Below are 16384 nucleotides of genomic sequence, written 5' to 3'. Positions count from 1 at the left end.
TGCCGAGCAACGGGAGCAGCTGAAAAAAGCATTTATTTCTTGTTTGTGGCATTGTTTCTCAAGCCGTAAAGTTAACACATTTAATCGTGGCCTCGAAGAACACCAGGTTCTCGATGGCAACGCCGGCAATTGTTGAACAAAATTACCTCGTACGTAAAGTCAGTACCGATCAAAACATTGTTTTTCGGTAACGGTTTCAGATCGTAAAACGAGTCCCGCCACCGTAAAGTTCTGATGCTGCTGTTTGCTGATATATTAGGTTTGTTCCAGTACCAGGAGAAACTGGAAGTACTCCGGAGCAAACAGGGAGAAAATCGTTCCTGTATTATCTTCTTTTCTTTTTCATCTTCTGGTAGCAAATCGGAGTGAAAAGGAGCAAGAATTTTTTGCTCCGGAGCAACAGGGAGTGACTTCCGTGTACTGGAACAAACCTATTGATCACAAAGTGAGTAGTGGTTTCATTTTTATTTATTGAATTTACATCAGTTTGCTTTTTTTCAGTGGCAACCCGGAATAACAAACTGCAAAATATTGCAGACTGGTGATCGGAAAAGGTTCCAAGGAAGCCAATGAGGAGCAAAACGCGGCATACAATGCATTGACTCAACTGGCTATCGCTTGTCCGACTGTGAATAGCGATCTCCAACTCGTTTCTTCCTATTTTGATCATCTGTCACAGGAACCGGTCGAATTACATACCCTGATAAGAGACGCCTAGATATAGCATCATCAATATCATCAAACGTAAGCTCATTTTGTCCTGACCTGAACTGCAAAGCTGAAATTTTTAAAGATCTTTTCTCATTATTAATTTCCCTCCAGAATGCCCATCGATCGATGCTTCAATCGGACTCTATCAAAACGTTAGTATAATAAGTTCTACCATTAAACTGCTGCATAGCTCGGAACCATCTCCTGAAGGCACCGAGGAAATGGAGACTAATCATGGTGATGTAAACACGAAAGCTATGTCCCTCATAGCACTTCTGCAGTGATCACGCCAAAGCTACAATCCGAGAGGATGTCACTCATTGATTGGGCTATCTGGTTATTATTGATGAGAATTTTTTTGCTAAATGCTACTTGAGGTTCTTCTGGTTCTGTTGAAGATGACCAAGAATGTGCACTGCATATTGCCATGGTTTAAATTATTCAATCGTGTGGAGAGTGACAAGCGGATCAGGATTCGATAGGAAATATTAACGATTAAATGCTTATCTAAAACGCTTGTGCCATCTGGTTGTTGGCGATAATTATTGATTTGCTCTCGAAGGATAATGGTAAGTTATGTATGACATTTTATGTTATTGACAGCACACTGCACCGGTGTTGGTGCTACACTCATTCAACTTTGGGTGTAATCATTCTATTTCTTTTTTGCACTACACCGGTGTAGCACCAAGCGAAAATGAAAACGCTATTAAATTGCGTTGCGATAATATCGATAATAATATTGGATCGATAATATAATCTGTTACAATATGGAATTGTTTTTTTAGGAACTTTTGCATCACGTGGTTTGGGAATAGTGCGCTCAATTTCCATGAATAACAATAAGGAAAAACTGTCCAATTAGTTGTTGGTCAACTAGTTGGTGGTAGACATGTGCAGAAAGAAGAAACTAAGCTTGTCGAGAAAGGCATACTGAGGACGGCACCGAGCGAGTAAGTAAACCTGAGCAAGTTGGATTTTCGTTTCGTGTTCTGCTCGTCAGCATGCGGCAGCTGTCGTGACCATCATGAAGTTAAGTTGAATAATACAGACATCCATTCATAACTTACGAATTTTAGAATTCAAAAATTTCAGAACTTCTGAATTTTTGAACTTTAGAATTTAAGAATAATTCTGAAGTGTAAGACTTAGAATTTTAGTACTTTATAATGGGAGTGTGGAGATTAGCTGGTCTACGTCATTGTAGGTCGTCTGATTTGGCTATGGATATGCTCAATTCTGCAACTCCACCTACGATTTGTGCAGGTGTGCGTGCTATGCTATGCTTCAGGACTTTAGAATCCAGAAATTTTATAATTTTAGAACTATACAAAATTAGAATACTAGAATATTAGAAATTTATAATCTTGGAATTCTAAAATTTTAGAATTCTAGAATTTTAGGATATAAAAATTTTAAAATTTCAGAATTTTGGAATTTAGGAATTTTAGGATTTTAAAATATTAGAATATTATAATTACAGGATTTTCGAATTGAAGGATTTCAGTATTTTAGGATTTAAGAATTTTAGAATTTTAGAATTTTAGAATTTTAGAATTCTAGAATTCTAGAATTTTAGAATTTTAGAATTTTAGAATTTTAGAATTTTAGAATTTTAGAATTTTAGAATTTTAGAATTTTAGAATTTTAGAATTTTAGAATTTTAGAATTTTAGAATTTTAGAATTTTAGAATTTTAGAATTTTAGAATTTTAGAATTTTAGAATTTTAGAATTTTAGAATTTTAGAATTTTAGAATTTTAGAATTTTAGAATTTTAGAATTTTAGAATTTTAGAATTTTAGAATTTTAGAATTTTAGAATCTTAGAATTTTAGAATTTTAGAATTTTAGAATTTTAGAATTTTAGAATTTTAGAATTTTAGAATTTTAGAATTTTAGAATTTTAGAATTTTAGAATTTTAGAATTTTAGAATTTTAGAATTTTAGAATTTTAGAATTTTAGAATTTTAGAATTTTAGAATTTTAGAATTTTAGAATTTTAGAATTTTAGAATTTTAGAATTTTAGAATTTTAGAATTTTAGAATTTTAGAATTTTAGAATTTTAGAATTTTAGAATTTTAGAATTTTAGAATTTTAGAATTTTAGAATTTTAGAATTTTAGAATTTTAGAATTTTAGAATTTTAGAATTTTAGAATTTTAGAATTTTAGAATTTTAGAATTTTAGAATTTTAGAATTTTAGAATTTTAGAATTTTAGAATTTTAGAATTTTAGAATTTTAGAATTTTAGAATTTTAGAATTTTAGAATTTTAGAATTTTAGAATTTTAGAATTTTAGAATTTTAGAATTTTAGAATTTTAGAATTTTAGAATTTTAGAATTTTAGAATTTTAGAATTTTAGAATTTTAGAATTTTAGAATTTTAGAATTTTAGAATTTTAGAATTTTAGAATTTTAGAATTTTAGAATTTTAGAATTTTAGAATTTTAGAATTTTAGAATTTTAGAATTTTAGAATTTTAGAATTTTAGAATTTTAGAATTTTAGAATTTTAGAATTTTAGAATTTTAGAATTTTAGAATTTTAGAATTTTAGAATTTTAGAATTTTAGAATTTTAGAATTTTAGAATTTTAGAATTTTAGAATTTTAGAATTTTAGAATTTTAGAATTTTAGAATTTTAGAATTTTAGAATTTTAGAATTTTAGAATTTTAGAATTTTAGAATTTTAGAATTTTAGAATTTTAGAATTTTAGAATTTTAGAATTTTAGAATTTTAGAATTTTAGAATTTTAGAATTTTAGAATTTTAGAATTTTAGAATTTTAGAATTTTAGAATTTTAGAATTTTAGAATTTTAGAATTTTAGAATTTTAGAATTTTAGAATTTTAGAATTTTAGAATTTTAGAATTTTAGAATTTTAGAATTTTAGAATTTTAGAATTTTAGAATTTTAGAATTTTAGAATTTTAGAATTTTAGAATTTTAGAATTTTAGAATTTTAGAATTTTAGAATTTTAGAATTTTAGAATTTTAGAATTTTAGAATTTTAGAATTTTAGAATTTTAGAATTTTAGAATTTTAGAATTTTAGAATTTTAGAATTTTAGAATTTTAGAATTTTAGAATTTTAGAATTTTAGAATTTTAGAATTTTAGAATTTTAGAATTTTAGAATTTTAGAATTTTAGAATTTTAGAATTTTAGAATTTTAGAATTTTAGAATTTTAGAATTTTAGAATTTTAGAATTTTAGAATTTTAGAATTTTAGAATTTTAGAATTTTAGAATTTTAGAATTTTAGAATTTTAGAATTTTAGAATTTTAGAATTTTAGAATTTTAGAATTTTAGAATTTTAGAATTTTAGAATTTTAGAATTTTAGAATTTTAGAATTTTAGAATTTTAGAATTTTAGAATTTTAGAATTTTAGAATTTTAGAATTTTAGAATTTTAGAATTTTAGAATTTTAGAATTTTAGAATTTTAGAATTTTAGAATTTTAGAATTTTAGAATTTTAGAATTTTAGAATTTTAGAATTTTAGAATTTTAGAATTTTAGAATTTTAGAATTTTAGAATTTTAGAATTTTAGAATTTTAGAATTTTAGAATTTTAGAATTTTAGAATTTTAGAATTTTAGAATTTTAGAATTTTAGAATTTTAGAATTTTAGAATTTTAGAATTTTAGAATTTTAGAATTTTAGAATTTTAGAATTTTAGAATTTTAGAATTTTAGAATTTTAGAATTTTAGAATTTTAGAATTTTAGAATTTTAGAATTTTAGAATTTTAGAATTTTAGAATTTTAGAATTTTAGAATTTTAGAATTTTAGAATTTTAGAATTTTAGAATTTTAGAATTTTAGAATTTTAGAATTTTAGAATTTTAGAATTTTAGAATTTTAGAATTTTAGAATTTTAGAATTTTAGAATTTTAGAATTTTAGAATTTTAGAATTTTAGAATTTTAGAATTTTAGAATTTTAGAATTTTAGAATTTTAGAATTTTAGAATTTTAGAATTTTAGAATTTTAGAATTTTAGAATTTTAGAATTTTAGAATTTTAGAATTTTAGAATTTTAGAATTTTAGAATTTTAGAATTTTAGAATTTTAGAATTTTAGAATTTTAGAATTTTAGAATTTTAGAATTTTAGAATTTTAGAATTTTAGAATTTTAGAATTTTAGAATTTTAGAATTTTAGAATTTTAGAATTTTAGAATTTTAGAATTTTAGAATTTTAGAATTTTAGAATTTTAGAATTTTAGAATTTTAGAATTTTAGAATTTTAGAATTTTAGAATTTTAGAATTTTAGAATTTTAGAATTTTAGAATTTTAGAATTTTAGAATTTTAGAATTTTAGAATTTTAGAATTTTAGAATTTTAGAATTTTAGAATTTTAGAATTTTAGAATTTTAGAATTTTAGAATTTTAGAATTTTAGAATTTTAGAATTTTAGAATTTTAGAATTTTAGAATTTTAGAATTTTAGAATTTTAGAATTTTAGAATTTTAGAATTTTAGAATTTTAGAATTTTAGAATTTTAGAATTTTAGAATTTTAGAATTTTAGAATTTTAGAATTTTAGAATTTTAGAATTTTAGAATTTTAGAATTTTAGAATTTTAGAATTTTAGAATTTTAGAATTTTAGAATTTTAGAATTTTAGAATTTTAGAATTTTAGAATTTTAGAATTTTAGAATTTTAGAATTTTAGAATTTTAGAATTTTAGAATTTTAGAATTTTAGAATTTTAGAATTTTAGAATTTTAGAATTTTAGAATTTTAGAATTTTAGAATTTTAGAATTTTAGAATTTTAGAATTTTAGAATTTTAGAATTTTAGAATTTTAGAATTTTAGAATTTTAGAATTTTAGAATTTTAGAATTTTAGAATTTTAGAATTTTAGAATTTTAGAATTTTAGAATTTTAGAATTTTAGAATTTTAGAATTTTAGAATTTTAGAATTTTAGAATTTTAGAATTTTAGAATTTTAGAATTTTAGAATTTTAGAATTTTAGAATTTTAGAATTTTAGAATTTTAGAATTTTAGAATTTTAGAATTTTAGAATTTTAGAATTTTAGAATTTTAGAATTTTAGAATTTTAGAATTTTAGAATTTTAGAATTTTAGAATTTTAGAATTTTAGAATTTTAGAATTTTAGAATTTTAGAATTTTAGAATTTTAGAATTTTAGAATTTTAGAATTTTAGAATTTTAGAATTTTAGAATTTTAGAATTTTAGAATTTTAGAATTTTAGAATTTTAGAATTTTAGAATTTTAGAATTTTAGAATTTTAGAATTTTAGAATTTTAGAATTTTAGAATTTTAGAATTTTAGAATTTTAGAATTTTAGAATTTTAGAATTTTAGAATTTTAGAATTTTAGAATTTTAGAATTTTAGAATTTTAGAATTTTAGAATTTTAGAATTTTAGAATTTTAGAATTTTAGAATTTTAGAATTTTAGAATTTTAGAATTTTAGAATTTTAGAATTTTAGAATTTTAGAATTTTAGAATTTTAGAATTTTAGAATTTTAGAATTTTAGAATTTTAGAATTTTAGAATTTTAGAATTTTAGAATTTTAGAATTTTAGAATTTTAGAATTTTAGAATTTTAGAATTTTAGAATTTTAGAATTTTAGAATTTTAGAATTTTAGAATTTTAGAATTTTAGAATTTTAGAATTTTAGAATTTTAGAATTTTAGAATTTTAGAATTTTAGAATTTTAGAATTTTAGAATTTTAGAATTTTAGAATTTTAGAATTTTAGAATTTTAGAATTTTAGAATTTTAGAATTTTAGAATTTTAGAATTTTAGAATTTTAGAATTTTAGAATTTTAGAATTTTAGAATTTTAGAATTTTAGAATTTTAGAATTTTAGAATTTTAGAATTTTAGAATTTTAGAATTTTAGAATTTTAGAATTTTAGAATTTTAGAATTTTAGAATTTTAGAATTTTAGAATTTTAGAATTTTAGAATTTTAGAATTTTAGAATTTTAGAATTTTAGAATTTTAGAATTTTAGAATTTTAGAATTTTAGAATTTTAGAATTTTAGAATTTTAGAATTTTAGAATTTTAGAATTTTAGAATTTTAGAATTTTAGAATTTTAGAATTTTAGAATTTTAGAATTTTAGAATTTTAGAATTTTAGAATTTTAGAATTTTAGAATTTTAGAATTTTAGAATTTTAGAATTTTAGAATTTTAGAATTTTAGAATTTTAGAATTTTAGAATTTTAGAATTTTAGAATTTTAGAATTTTAGAATTTTAGAATTTTAGAATTTTAGAATTTTAGAATTTTAGAATTTTAGAATTTTAGAATTTTAGAATTTTAGAATTTTAGAATTTTAGAATTTTAGAATTTTAGAATTTTAGAATTTTAGAATTTTAGAATTTTAGAATTTTAGAATTTTAGAATTTTAGAATTTTAGAATTTTAGAATTTTAGAATTTTAGAATTTTAGAATTTTAGAATTTTAGAATTTTAGAATTTTAGAATTTTAGAATTTTAGAATTTTAGAATTTTAGAATTTTAGAATTTTAGAATTTTAGAATTTTAGAATTTTAGAATTTTAGAATTTTAGAATTTTAGAATTTTAGAATTTTAGAATTTTAGAATTTTAGAATTTTAGAATTTTAGAATTTTAGAATTTTAGAATTTTAGAATTTTAGAATTTTAGAATTTTAGAATTTTAGAATTTTAGAATTTTAGAATTTTAGAATTTTAGAATTTTAGAATTTTAGAATTTTAGAATTTTAGAATTTTAGAATTTTAGAATTTTAGAATTTTAGAATTTTAGAATTTTAGAATTTTAGAATTTTAGAATTTTAGAATTTTAGAATTTTAGAATTTTAGAATTTTAGAATTTTAGAATTTTAGAATTTTAGAATTTTAGAATTTTAGAATTTTAGAATTTTTGAATTTTTGAATTTTTGAATTTTAGAATTTTAGAATTTTAGAATTTTAGAATTTTAGAATTTTAGAATTTTAGAATTTTAGAATTTTAGAATTTTAGAATTTTAGAATTTTAGAATTTTAGAATTTTAGAATTTTAGAATTTTAGAATTTTAGAATTTTAGAATTTTAGAATTTTAGAATTTTAGAATTTTAGAATTTTAGAATTTTAGAATTTTAGAATTTTAGAATTTTAGAATTTTAGAATTTTAGAATTTTAGAATTTTAGAATTTTAGAATTTTAGAATTTTAGAATTTTAGAATTTTAGAATTTTAGAATTTTAGAATTTTAGAATTTTAGAATTTTAGAATTTTAGAATTTTAGAATTTTAGAATTTTAGAATTTTAGAATTTTAGAATTTTAGAATTTTAGAATTTTAGAATTTTAGAATTTTAGAATTTTAGAATTTTAGAATTTTAGAATTTTAGAATTTTAGAATTTTAGAATTTTAGAATTTTAGAATTTTAGAATTTTAGAATTTTAGAATTTTAGAATTTTAGAATTTTAGAATTTTAGAATTTTAGAATTTTAGAATTTTAGAATTTTAGAATTTTAGAATTTTAGAATTTTAGAATTTTAGAATTTTAGAATTTTAGAATTTTAGAATTTTAGAATTTTAGAATTTTAGAATTTTAGAATTTTAGAATTTTAGAATTTTAGAATTTTAGAATTTTAGAATTTTAGAATTTTAGAATTTTAGAATTTTAGAATTTTAGAATTTTAGAATTTTAGAATTTTAGAATTTTAGAATTTTAGAATTTTAGAATTTTAGAATTTTAGAATTTTAGAATTTTAGAATTTTAGAATTTTAGAATTTTAGAATTTTAGAATTTTAGAATTTTAGAATTTTAGAATTTTAGAATTTTAGAATTTTAGAATTTTAGAATTTTAGAATTTTAGAATTTTAGAATTTTAGAATTTTAGAATTTTAGAATTTTAGAATTTTAGAATTTTAGAATTTTAGAATTTTAGAATTTTAGAATTTTAGAATTTTAGAATTTTAGAATTTTAGAATTTTAGAATTTTAGAATTTTAGAATTTTAGAATTTTAGAATTTTAGAATTTTAGAATTTTAGAATTTTAGAATTTTAGAATTTTAGAATTTTAGAATTTTAGAATTTTAGAATTTTAGAATTTTAGAATTTTAGAATTTTAGAATTTTAGAATTTTAGAATTTTAGAATTTTAGAATTTTAGAATTTTAGAATTTTAGAATTTTAGAATTTTAGAATTTTAGAATTTTAGAATTTTAGAATTTTAGAATTTTAGAATTTTAGAATTTTAGAATTTTAGAATTTTAGAATTTTAGAATTTTAGAATTTTAGAATTTTAGAATTTTAGAATTTTAGAATTTTAGAATTTTAGAATTTTAGAATTTTAGAATTTTAGAATTTTAGAATTTTAGAATTTTAGAATTTTAGAATTTTAGAATTTTAGAATTTTAGAATTTTAGAATTTTAGAATTTTAGAATTTTAGAATTTTAGAATTTTAGAATTTTAGAATTTTAGAATTTTAGAATTTTAGAATTTTAGAATTTTAGAATTTTAGAATTTTAGAATTTTAGAATTTTAGAATTTTAGAATTTTAGAATTTTAGAATTTTAGAATTTTAGAATTTTAGAATTTTAGAATTTTAGAATTTTAGAATTTTAGAATTTTAGAATTTTAGAATTTTAGAATTTTAGAATTTTAGAATTTTAGAATTTTAGAATTTTAGAATTTTAGAATTTTAGAATTTTAGAATTTTAGAATTTTAGAATTTTAGAATTTTAGAATTTTAGAATTTTAGAATTTTAGAATTTTAGAATTTTAGAATTTTAGAATTTTAGAATTTTAGAATTTTAGAATTTTAGAATTTTAGAATTTTAGAATTTTAGAATTTTAGAATTTTAGAATTTTAGAATTTTAGAATTTTAGAATTTTAGAATTTTAGAATTTTAGAATTTTAGAATTTTAGAATTTTAGAATTTTAGAATTTTAGAATTTTAGAATTTTAGAATTTTAGAATTTTAGAATTTTAGAATTTTAGAATTTTAGAATTTTAGAATTTTAGAATTTTAGAATTTTAGAATTTTAGAATTTTAGAATTTTAGAATTTTAGAATTTTAGAATTTTAGAATTTTAGAATTTTAGAATTTTAGAATTTTAGAATTTTAGAATTTTAGAATTTTAGAATTTTAGAATTTTAGAATTTTAGAATTTTAGAATTTTAGAATTTTAGAATTTTAGAATTTTAGAATTTTAGAATTTTAGAATTTTAGAATTTTAGAATTTTAGAATTTTAGAATTTTAGAATTTTAGAATTTTAGAATTTTAGAATTTTAGAATTTTAGAATTTTAGAATTTTAGAATTTTAGAATTTTAGAATTTTAGAATTTTAGAATTTTAGAATTTTAGAATTTTAGAATTTTAGAATTTTAGAATTTTAGAATTTTAGAATTTTAGAATTTTAGAATTTTAGAATTTTAGAATTTTAGAATTTTAGAATTTTAGAATTTTAGAATTTTAGAATTTTAGAATTTTAGAATTTTAGAATTTTAGAATTTTAGAATTTTAGAATTTTAGAATTTTAGAATTTTAGAATTTTAGAATTTTAGAATTTTAGAATTTTAGAATTTTAGAATTTTAGAATTTTAGAATTTTAGAATTTTAGAATTTTAGAATTTTAGAATTTTAGAATTTTAGAATTTTAGAATTTTAGAATTTTAGAATTTTAGAATTTTAGAATTTTAGAATTTTAGAATTTTAGAATTTTAGAATTTTAGAATTTTAGAATTTTAGAATTTTAGAATTTTAGAATTTTAGAATTTTAGAATTTTAGAATTTTAGAATTTTAGAATTTTAGAATTTTAGAATTTTAGAATTTTAGAATTTTAGAATTTTAGAATTTTAGAATTTTAGAATTTTAGAATTTTAGAATTTTAGAATTTTAGAATTTTAGAATTTTAGAATTTTAGAATTTTAGAATTTTAGAATTTTAGAATTTTAGAATTTTAGAATTTTAGAATTTTAGAATTTTAGAATTTTAGAATTTTAGAATTTTAGAATTTTAGAATTTTAGAATTTTAGAATTTTAGAATTTTAGAATTTTAGAATTTTAGAATTTTAGAATTTTAGAATTTTAGAATTTTAGAATTTTAGAATTTTAGAATTTTAGAATTTTAGAATTTTAGAATTTTAGAATTTTAGAATTTTAGAATTTTAGAATTTTAGAATTTTAGAATTTTAGAATTTTAGAATTTTAGAATTTTAGAATTTTAGAATTTTAGAATTTTAGAATTTTAGAATTTTAGAATTTTAGAATTTTAGAATTTTAGAATTTTAGAATTTTAGAATTTTAGAATTTTAGAATTTTAGAATTTTAGAATTTTAGAATTTTAGAATTTTAGAATTTTAGAATTTTAGAATTTTAGAATTTTAGAATTTTAGAATTTTAGAATTTTAGAATTTTAGAATTTTAGAATTTTAGAATTTTAGAATTTTAGAATTTTAGAATTTTAGAATTTTAGAATTTTAGAATTTTAGAATTTTAGAATTTTAGAATTTTAGAATTTTAGAATTTTAGAATTTTAGAATTTTAGAATTTTAGAATTTTAGAATTTTAGAATTTTAGAATTTTAGAATTTTAGAATTTTAGAATTTTAGAATTTTAGAATTTTAGAATTTTAGAATTTTAGAATTTTAGAATTTTAGAATTTTAGAATTTTAGAATTTTAGAATTTTAGAATTTTAGAATTTTAGAATTTTAGAATTTTAGAATTTTAGAATTTTAGAATTTTAGAATTTTAGAATTTTAGAATTTTAGAATTTTAGAATTTTAGAATTTTAGAATTTTAGAATTTTAGAATTTTAGAATTTTAGAATTTTAGAATTTTAGAATTTTAGAATTTTAGAATTTTAGAATTTTAGAATTTTAGAATTTTAGAATTTTAGAATTTTAGAATTTTAGAATTTTAGAATTTTAGAATTTTAGAATTTTAGAATTTTAGAATTTTAGAATTTTAGAATTTTAGAATTTTAGAATTTTAGAATTTTAGAATTTTAGAATTTTAGAATTTTAGAATTTTAGAATTTTAGAATTTTAGAATTTTAGAATTTTAGAATTTTAGAATTTTAGAATTTTAGAATTTTAGAATTTTAGAATTTTAGAATTTTAGAATTTTAGAATTTTAGAATTTTAGAATTTTAGAATTTTAGAATTTTAGAATTTTAGAATTTTAGAATTTTAGAATTTTAGAATTTTAGAATTTTAGAATTTTAGAATTTTAGAATTTTAGAATTTTAGAATTTTAGAATTTTAGAATTTTAGAATTTTAGAATTTTAGAATTTTAGAATTTTAGAATTTTAGAATTTTAGAATTTTAGAATTTTAGAATTTTAGAATTTTAGAATTTTAGAATTTTAGAATTTTAGAATTTTAGAATTTTAGAATTTTAGAATTTTAGAATTTTAGAATTTTAGAATTTTAGAATTTTAGAATTTTAGAATTTTAGAATTTTAGAATTTTAGAATTTTAGAATTTTAGAATTTTAGAATTTTAGAATTTTAGAATTTTAGAATTTTAGAATTTTAGAATTTTAGAATTTTAGAATTTTAGAATTTTAGAATTTTAGAATTTTAGAATTTTAGAATTTTAGAATTTTAGAATTTTAGAATTTTAGAATTTTAGAATTTTAGAATTTTAGAATTTTAGAATTTTAGAATTTTAGAATTTTAGAATTTTAGAATTTTAGAATTTTAGAATTTTAGAATTTTAGAATTTTAGAATTTTAGAATTTTAGAATTTTAGAATTTTAGAATTTTAGAATTTTAGAATTTTAGAATTTTAGAATTTTAGAATTTTAGAATTTTAGAATTTTAGAATTTTAGAATTTTAGAATTTTAGAATTTTAGAATTTTAGAATTTTAGAATTTTAGAATTTTAGAATTTTAGAATTTTAGAATTTTAGAATTTTAGAATTTTAGAATTTTAGAATTTTAGAATTTTAGAATTTTAGAATTTTAGAATTTTAGAATTTTAGAATTTTAGAATTTTAGAATTTTAGAATTTTAGAATTTTAGAATTTTAGAATTTTAGAATTTTAGAATTTTAGAATTTTAGAATTTTAGAATTTTAGAATTTTAGAATTTTAGAATTTTAGAATTTTAGAATTTTAGAATTTTAGAATTTTAGAATTTTAGAATTTTAGAATTTTAGAATTTTAGAATTTTAGAATTTTAGAATTTTAGAATTTTAGAATTTTAGAATTTTAGAATTTTAGAATTTTAGAATTTTAGAATTTTAGAATTTTAGAATTTTAGAATTTTAGAATTTTAGAATTTTAGAATTTTAGAATTTTAGAATTTTAGAATTTTAGAATTTTAGAATTTTAGAATTTTAGAATTTTAGAATTTTAGAATTTTAGAATTTTAGAATTTTAGAATTTTAGAATTTTAGAATTTTAGAATTTTAGAATTTTAGAATTTTAGAATTTTAGAATTTTAGAATTTTAGAATTTTAGAATTTTAGAATTTTAGAATTTTAGAATTTTAGAATTTTAGAATTTTAGAATTTTAGAATTTTAGAATTTTAGAATTTTAGAATTTTAGAATTTTAGAATTTTAGAATTTTAGAATTTTAGAATTTTAGAATTTTAGAATTTTAGAATTTTAGAATTTTAGAATTTTAGAATTTTAGAATTTTAGAATTTTAGAATTTTAGAATTTTAGAATTTTAGAATTTTAGAATTTTAGAATTTTAGAATTTTAGAATTTTAGAATTTTAGAATTTTAGAATTTTAGAATTTTAGAATTTTAGAATTTTAGAATTTTAGAATTTTAGAATTTTAGAATTTTAGAATTTTAGAATTTTAGAATTTTAGAATTTTAGAATTTTAGAATTTTAGAATTTTAGAATTTTAGAATTTTAGAATTTTAGAATTTTAGAATTTTAGAATTTTAGAATTTTAGAATTTTAGAATTTTAGAATTTTAGAATTTTAGAATTTTAGAATTTTAGAATTTTAGAATTTTAGAATTTTAGAATTTTAGAATTTTAGAATTTTAGAATTTTAGAATTTTAGAATTTTAGAATTTTAGAATTTTAGAATTTTAGAATTTTAGAATTTTAGAATTTTAGAATTTTAGAATTTTAGAATTTTAGAATTTTAGAATTTTAGAATTTTAGAATTTTAGAATTTTAGAATTTTAGAATTTTAGAATTTTAGAATTTTAGAATTTTAGAATTTTAGAATTTTAGAATTTTAGAATTTTAGAATTTTAGAATTTTAGAATTTTAGAATTTTAGAATTTTAGAATTTTAGAATTTTAGAATTTTAGAATTTTAGAATTTTAGAATTTTAGAATTTTAGAATTTTAGAATTTTAGAATTTTAGAATTTTAGAATTTTAGAATTTTAGAATTTTAGAATTTTAGAATTTTAGAATTTTAGAATTTTAGAATTTTAGAATTTTAGAATTTTAGAATTTTAGAATTTTAGAATTTTAGAATTTTAGAATTTTAGAATTTTAGAATTTTAGAATTTTAGAATTTTAGAATTTTAGAATTTTAGAATTTTAGAATTTTAGAATTTTAGAATTTTAGAATTTTAGAATTTTAGAATTTTAGAATTTTAGAATTTTAGAATTTTAGAATTTTAGAATTTTAGAATTTTAGAATTTTAGAATTTTAGAATTTTAGAATTTTAGAATTTTAGAATTTTAGAATTTTAGAATTTTAGAATTTTAGAATTTTAGAATTTTAGAATTTTAGAATTTTAGAATTTTAGAATTTTAGAATTTTAGAATTTTAGAATTTTAGAATTTTAGAATTTTAGAATTTTAGAATTTTAGAATTTTAGAATTTTAGAATTTTAGAATTTTAGAATTTTAGAATTTTAGAATTTTAGAATTTTAGAATTTTAGAATTTTAGAATTTTAGAATTTTAGAATTTTAGAATTTTAGAATTTTAGAATTTTAGAATTTTAGAATTTTAGAATTTTAGAATTTTAGAATTTTAGAATTTTAGAATTTTAGAATTTTAGAATTTTAGAATTTTAGAATTTTAGAATTTTAGAATTTTAGAATTTTAGAATTTTAGAATTTTAGAATTTTAGAATTTTAGAATTTTAGAATTTTAGAATTTTAGAATTTTAGAATTTTAGAATTTTAGAATTTTAGAATTCTAGAATTCTAGAATTCTAGAATTTTAGAATATTAGGATATTATAATATTATAATATTAGAATTTTAGGATTTCATAATTTTTTTCAATACTTACTTTTTCTACTGAAACAGTCTTTTGAAGACTAAAACTTTTTTCAAGAATAACTCATCCCAAAGAAATATTTGTTTCTTCCAACATGTCTGGGTCCTCTCAGAAAGGCCTAGTGCCAAATATTAAAAATAATATTAATATTGTAAGACGACGCGGCGAAATCGAATATCCAACGGTTTGAATATTCCACGCTCTCGTTAGTACCGTTTTGGTTTCGCATATATCGGGCCGTGCCCCAAAGAGTGCTCATTGATGTTTCTCTTGTTAACCCGTCGACGAACCGGTGCCAGTAACTGCGTTTCTTGGCTTTCATTAAATTTTTCATTCGCTTTTCTAATATCGTGTTTAGTCGATAGCTAGCAAATAACCGTCGTTCCAGAAGGCTATATACGCGGCAGCCACATAATTACACCCACGATTTCGCCAACATGAAAACACTTCCAAAGGCGGCCTCAAACATTAACCACTCTCGCAATCATGAAACGGTTTAGGCTAGAACAAAATTTCTTCAAAAACCCGTGTAAACTTTCAAATCGATAAGCATTGGAAATCCGTGTATCACTATTGTCATCTGCGCAACTTATTGCTACACGTGTTTGACAGCTGCACTCTAACTGCATTGTATCGATAACTGCGCCATCTACAAACGTTTGCCAAACGTGTTTCAAACATCTGATTTATTCGAAATTTCAGTAGCGGGTATTTACATACGATTCAAATCGAGCCTAAACGTCTGTTATCTGTGGTTGAACCAATAAAAACGTGACGCTCATATTCACTAAACAAGACGTTCCATGCTGACATGACCTGGAACTCCTGGGGAAACGGACCCTCTTCTACCATCTGTACCATACACTAAAAATTAAGCATCAGCTTCACGATCCGCGCGCGATCATCCAAGAACACACGCGAATGTGCGAAGCGCACACGATTATAAAATACACTAAATTCGGCTCGGTAATTTCCCAACAGCTGTGTAGTCAGTAAATTTAAAAACTGATATTGCAGTAAAGTGAGATTAGTTTGCTGATTTTCGGTGAAATGTTTTCCGAGTCTCAGCAATCAAATGTCACTTTTACTGAGATCTCAGCAAAAAATAATGCTTGCTGAATCTCAGCTGGCAAAAGATAAAAAATCTGAGATTCGGCAGAAAAAATTAAGTGTGTAAAATTCATACATGCGAAGTTACATACACGTTAGCACAAGCGACATACAAGCGCACACGCGATCGAACACGTTAACGTACAAATGCTTGAGTCCTTCGCGATGATACACGCGATTGCGAAGTCCCTACGCCCGCACATACCTGAACCGTACAATGAATATCGCATTCAGAATCACGGCCCGCTACAATTGGCCTAAAGCAGTGTTTTATTGGGCGCCATTGGCTGTCTCGTCTGCAAATTGAAGCATGTGATTTTGAAGGGGAGCCCTTTCGAGAACCTAGCCCTACAGCTCCAGTAGGACAACTCTCCTAAAAAAAATTTGGAATTTTAGAATATAGGAATTT

The 16384-nt window shown here is 18.6% G+C and overlaps 1 long non-coding RNA gene across 1 annotated transcript in view; it reads left to right on the top strand.

The window, feature by feature from the left end:
• Positions 1 to 265: 265 nt before the first annotated feature.
• Positions 266 to 16384, top strand: part of LOC131690406 (uncharacterized) — a 31921-nt gene continuing 15802 nt past the window's right edge. The window contains exons 1-4 of the long non-coding RNA XR_009305577.1: positions 266 to 445; positions 502 to 744; positions 823 to 1280; positions 1500 to 1664. This is a non-coding gene — a long non-coding RNA (uncharacterized LOC131690406). The remainder of the gene's footprint in view (positions 446 to 501; positions 745 to 822; positions 1281 to 1499; positions 1665 to 16384) is intronic.

The sequence above is a fragment of the Topomyia yanbarensis genome, chromosome 3 (genome assembly GCF_030247195.1).
Source record: "Topomyia yanbarensis strain Yona2022 chromosome 3, ASM3024719v1, whole genome shotgun sequence".
NCBI lineage: Eukaryota > Metazoa > Arthropoda > Insecta > Diptera > Culicidae > Topomyia > Topomyia yanbarensis.
The sequence above is the reverse complement of the archived record's forward strand: the minus strand, read 5'-3'. Positions and strand labels throughout refer to the sequence as shown.